The following is a 5946-nucleotide window of genomic DNA, read 5'->3' as shown; positions in this document are numbered from 1 at the left end:
GCCAACCGACTGCTTGGCCACATACACGGGGCTTTTTTTTGTGGGATAACTTTAAGGATTTTATGAAGCATTTTTGGCCCATAGGCTACTGGTTGAGAGACATTTTGGTAGAGAGTAAAGTCACAGATGAGGCAAGGGGTTGTTTAGACATTACATCAGCTTCTGCTTAACCTCTTCACAGCAGGAGCCTGGAGGAAAAGGGATGGATGTTCACTTGCAGCATCCATGTGCCAGTGATTTGATGGCATGTTCACAGCATGAAGCCTGCTCTTCTCTCCTAGCGTAGATGGTAAGGGAGAATCCATCAGCCAGATAGGTATTTTTGGATGTACCCTATATACCCCATAGGCAGTCAGTCTGTGGGGCATGCATTGTGGGGCAGGTCCGTGCTGTCTGTTCAGCCCAGAGCAGGTTCACCAGATGCACCATGATGAAAAAGGCCACTGCACTCAGCCCTTACACCCCAGGGTGCTGATCCCTGAGACTTCCCCAGAGCTGAGAAAGGCATTAATGGATGCCTTCTCTCTTGGCAAAAGCAAATTAAATGACAGCAGGGGAATGCAGCCCAGAAGGGGAGGGTAGAAGACACTACCTGAGGATGGGGGAAGGTACTGGCTTCATCCCCATGGACACAATGAGTCAGAAGCATCAAGGAGCAGAAGTAGGATGTCTGTGAAGCTGCCTCCTGGACAGAGGGATATTTATCACTTCCCCTTGACTCCAGCTACTGATGACAGTTACCCAAGAGGTTTACTAAACCAGCCTGACTTCCCCTCCTGCCCCAGACCCTGGGCAAATGACAATGTCTCATATAGTTCATGCAGTGTCCTCTGCACCCCTGGTTCTGGAGGGCTTGTCCATGCCTGTTCACCCTCACCTCAGAGGCCTATGGTCTCAAGTCCTACGCTTTAAGAGTTTTCTTGTGCAGGATGGATTAACTTCAGAAAAACTGGACATCTGAGGGGTACTGGCCTCTGGGCCCTTGGACATCTTCTCCAGAAGCAGACAGCATTTGGAATGTGTCATTTGCATTCCCATCAAAGCAAAGAGGGAAAACCAGGGAGGTTCTCCTGGCCTCTGCACTGGTTAAATTTAGTATGGCAGGTTCAGGTTGTAATATAATGCACCTCCTCTCGTTCAAAGGGAAGATGGGTTAATGAGAGTAGTCCCCAGGTCAAACTCGTGATAAGGAGGTAACCTTAGAGGGAAAACAGTGTCCCTACAGGGACTGCTGTTGTATAAACCTGCCCTGACCAAGACAGACCTTTTATAGGACCCAGCTTAAGCCAATCCCTGGGCAAGGTGTCCCCCAGCCCAGGCAGGGTGACCATCATGGTCTTGTTTCACTGGCTCTGCTGCTTGAGAGCTCCTGGAAGGAGCAACCTAAGGGCCACTGCTGGGTGCAGATGTTGGGTTGGAGTGCAGTGAGCTTGGTACTGGGCAGTCCCAAGAGAAGGTGACTTCGTCAGAGTTCGGTTTTGGCACCCCATGGGGTGCCCATCAGCTGGGGGCACATGGAGAGGTCCAGAAACAGGGGCCTCCATGCATGCCCCTTGGCAAGTGCCAAGCTAGTGTCTGTTCAGGATAAGAGCTGTCAGGGAGGGAAGTGTCACTGGGCAAGCAGGCATCAGCTGTGACTTTCCTGGAGAGAAACAAGCAGGAGGCAAAAGCCCCAGCCCTCCCAAAATGCACCCCTTAACAATAGCACTGTCAGCAAGGACTTGTGCTGCGTGGCAGGGCTCCCCGTGGCTCTCAGGGACTTGTCTAACCCCTGATGAGATGCAGGGAGACATGCCATTCTGACAGCCTTTCTCGCTTTGGAAACAAAGGCATTTGTCTCTGTGGTGGTCTGTTTATTTGGGGGAAAGGGAAGGAAAATCAGCAGAGAGCAGAAAAGGGCCTTGCCCCATGTGTTGTTTTATTCGGCTGCCCTGGGGGTGCGAGCTCAGCCTCGTAGGCAGAGAAGGTTTTACCTGCTGTGCAAGTGGAGGAGGTCTTGTGCCCGTGAGTGGGGATGAGCAGCACAGGAGGCAAAGCAGTGGCTGAGAGAAGGCCCCATCACAGCTGATGAGGGCAGGGCAGCTGTCCACAAGTGGACAGGACCGCTTCTCCAGCCCTGAAAGTTTGAGCCCAAGGAGAGTGGCCAAAAACACAAGCAGCCTGCCAAAAACTGTGAAAGCACTCAGCCTTCCCTAGCTGGCTCACCACTGATGATAAGAAGTTACCCCGCTCAGTCCAGGCACCCACTCCACCTTCCCTAGGGGTTGATCCCCTCTCCAGATGGCTCAGTCAGTCTCTTGGCTTGGATGCCACAGAGAAAACAGGGCTGCTGCTTCCCCTCTCTCCTCTTCCTCCTTCTGCTGTGCTGAAGGCTGAGGTAGGAGAACTGCCCGCCTCACCTCCCTGCTGTGCTCAACACTCCCAGCTGGTGGGCGAAGGTACTCCTGAACTTGCTCAACAGGTAAAACCTTCTTTCCCTGTGAAATTTCTCCCTATGTTTATGACTGCCTGCCTCTCAGCCAAAGATGCCTTCTTGGCAGCTGCAGGAGTGGGACTGGCTGGGTGCAGAGCGCTGTTTTTCTCCAGGATTTTACGACTTGCTTTGTTTCTCAGAGTGTCTCAGTTGGCTTTCCTTCAAACTCTCCATCATTTCATTGCTATTCACTTTCTTCTTCCCCCAGCCCTGCACGGACCCCACGTATGGCAGGGAAACCACAGATGGCACCTGGCACCTCCCAGCAATCTCTCTGGCCGAAACACACACTACTGAGCCTAAGTACAACCTCCATGCAGAATGAGCCATTTGGCATCCTTGTGACACAGCCCGTGGGGAGGAGATTGGGGGTCATGCAGGACCTCTGCTGCTGCTGTGCTACCATCTCCCCTCGCTCGCTGGCTGTCACACCAGGGCCAACACTATCTCTTGCTGGGCAATGAGGCTGAGCCCCTGCCACTGGCACTGGGCCTCCTAGCCACCTGTCCTGTGCCACCACCTCACCGTACCTCTGCCTCAGGATTATTGCTTGTCTGCAGGGACTCCCAGTGCAAGGGAACGTGTTGACCTTCCTGGGCCCAGGCAGGACTCTCCAAGGAGCACCACTGAGGCCAGTGAGTTTGTCTGACCCTCCAAGCACAGCCCTCAAGCTGAATCAGAGAGAAAGGAGCAGAGAGCCCGGTACTGATGGTCATTTCCAGATATCTGGGGCAGTCTTCTGGCAGTGCAGGATGCTGTTCTAGAGGGACCTGGTCTCACTGAACACCAGCCTTCCTCTCTTCTTGTGTTGTGCAATGTCCAGCAGGTTGAGGCTTCCTGAAAAACACCTCCTTGAGTTCCCAAGACCGGCCAGGGAAGCCCTGCAAGCTTCCAATAGCCTGCACTGAGAGGAACTTTAGGTATTGCAAGCTGTTAAAGGATTCACAAAGGTGCAAGAGGGCAAGAGGGTAGGAACTGAGAGCACCACACTTGATTTGGGGCAGTGCTGTCCTTTGAGAACAGCAAACCTGGGCACTGCAGGTATTATGGCCTGTGCAAGTTCAGGATCTGTGCTGGGACTGATTCACTCAATGCAATGGGCCTGGAAGGGGTGGCTTGAGGGTGGCCAAACTCTTGGCCGGTGGGAGAGGCAGACCAGGTTGCTGCAATCACTTGGTTAGGCTGGATACAGCTGCACAGGGCCATGGGATGCTGGAGAAGCAGCTGTCAGATATCTCCAGCCATCTGCTCCCAAAGCTCCCTAGCCTCTTAGGCATATAAAGGGATTTGGAATGAAAGCTAGAAGGTGGGCTGCCATGTCTAAAAGGCTGATAGCTGTCGTGTGAGGGAGATGCCTTGCAGAAGATTTTATCTTCCCAAAGAGCTATGACTAATGCTCAGAAGCTATCACACCCCATGTTTTGGGACATGGGAATGGGCGACGAAGGGAGGCATCATTTAGACTTGGAGAAGAAGGCCAGTAGAAGATGGGGATGAAACCTGGTCCTCAGCACCAGGCCTTCCTCCTTCTAACATAATAATAAGCCCCTAGTCGAGCAATGGTAGTCCCAACCTGTGTCTGTACAGCTCCCTGGTGAAGCCCAGGGCACTGAGCCAGCTGGACCAGCCCTGCCAGAGGAAACCTAAAGCCACCCCTACATGTACCCACCCTTGGGGATCACAGAGTAGTCGCAGCTTGGTTCAGGCCAGCCTCAAAAATGCTAGGCTCAGCATTTTTTGAAAGCAGGCAACCTTAGTGAAGAGCATGACTGACCAAAGCTGGTGGGCTGCAGCTGCCCTGGGGGATGCTCTCGAGGACCTGGCCCCGGGTGCTGACCAGATTCCACCTTTGGAAAACTGGTGGTCTCCCACCGCAGAAAGGTCAGGCTGTACCAGGGTGCATTAAGAAAAGTATGTCCAGCAGGTCTAGGGAGATTCTCGTCCCCCCTGGTGAGATCACACCTGGAATATTGTGTCCGGTTTTGGGTTACCCAATTCAAGAGAGACAGGGACCTACTGGAGAGAGTCCAACCGAAAGCTATGAGGATGATTATGGGACTTGAACACCTCTCCTGTGAAGAGAGACTGAGAGAACTGGGGCTGTTTAGCCTTGAAAGGAGACAGCTGAGAGGGGATCTTATTCATGTATATAAATATCTGAGGGGTGGGTGTCAGGAGGAAGAAGACAATCTCTTCTCAGTGGTGCCCAGCAATAGAACAAGAATTAATAGGTTTAAGTTAGAACATAGGAAGTTCCAGCTCAACATGAGGAGAAACTTCTTTACTGTGAGGGTGACAGAGCACTGGCACAGGCTGCTCGGAGAGGTTGTGGGCTGGCACAGGCTGCTCGGAGGGTTTGTGGAGTCTCCTTCTCTGGAGACTTTCAAAACCCACCTGAACACGTTCCTGTGTGGCTGCCCTAGGGGATCCTGCTCTGGCAGGGGGGTTGGACTAGATGATCTCTAGAGGTCCCTTCCAACCCCAACATTCTGTGATTCTATGATTCTATGTGGTTGCATCTCAGCTTGGTTGCAGTAGACGGTTTTACCTCTCAGAGTGAAACCGAGATGCTGGGCTCTGTGCTGCTGGTGCCAGAAGCAGAAGCGGGTGAGGATGTCTGTCTGTGCCATGAGCCAGCCATCCCTCTTGCAGTCAGGAGGATGGCCACTGGCTCAGAGCGATACTCCCCATGGGGAAATGTGACACATCCCGGGAAAGGCAGGCTCTCGGCAAGCAATGGGCCAACAGTACCCTCTGGGCAGGGGCAAGAGCTGCTGGCAGTAGGGTGGCCTGGTTTTCTGGGCCTGGTTTTCTCCCCCTTTTCAGGGGACACTCGGCCTTTTCAGGGGAGACTCACAAATGGCTCAGAAAGCTTTGCCTTTTTGCTTTTTTTTTGGCCCAGAACAGGACTCTCCAAGGCAGAATAATGCCCCTGTGTGTTTGCAGGACCTCTCTCCAACCTGAGTGCCCCGGGAAGGGTGTTTCAGCCCAGCCCTGCAAAGCAGCAGCACTGTGCCAGGGTGCAGGTGCCTGCAGTGGGCAGGAAAGGATGAATCCCTAGGGAAGGCAGAAAGCAGGACAAGCAGTACAGTTCACAGCTAAGCTTACCTCTTTTTTCTTTTTCTTTTTCTTTTCTTTTTAACTTTCAGGGGTTGTTTCTGAAGACAAGTCACTCTTTGGTCCCTCCAAGAGGCTGAAATGTGAAATGCACTGATTTTCTTGCTTGTTTTCTTAATATAATGTCTTACAGCCCTCTTGTTGTGCATGCATGCTTCTGGGAAGACCATGATGTCCACTAAAGAGAATCAGTTGCTGTAATAGCATGGACCAGGCCTCAGCAGCACCAGCAGAGCTGATGGGAAGGCAGGCTTAGGCATGTGGGTCAAGAGGCAGAGTCACAGCTGGCCTGGTCAGAAGAAGAGAGGATGGTGGGTGAGCAAGCATGTCTTGGGGTGGAGAAAGGGGATCCTGGG

The sequence above is a fragment of the Apaloderma vittatum genome, unplaced genomic scaffold (assembly GCF_000703405.1).
Source record: "Apaloderma vittatum isolate BGI_N311 unplaced genomic scaffold, ASM70340v1 scaffold28982, whole genome shotgun sequence".
NCBI classification, from domain to species: domain Eukaryota; kingdom Metazoa; phylum Chordata; class Aves; order Trogoniformes; family Trogonidae; genus Apaloderma; species Apaloderma vittatum.
The sequence above is the reverse complement of the archived record's forward strand: the minus strand, read 5'-3'. Positions refer to the sequence as shown.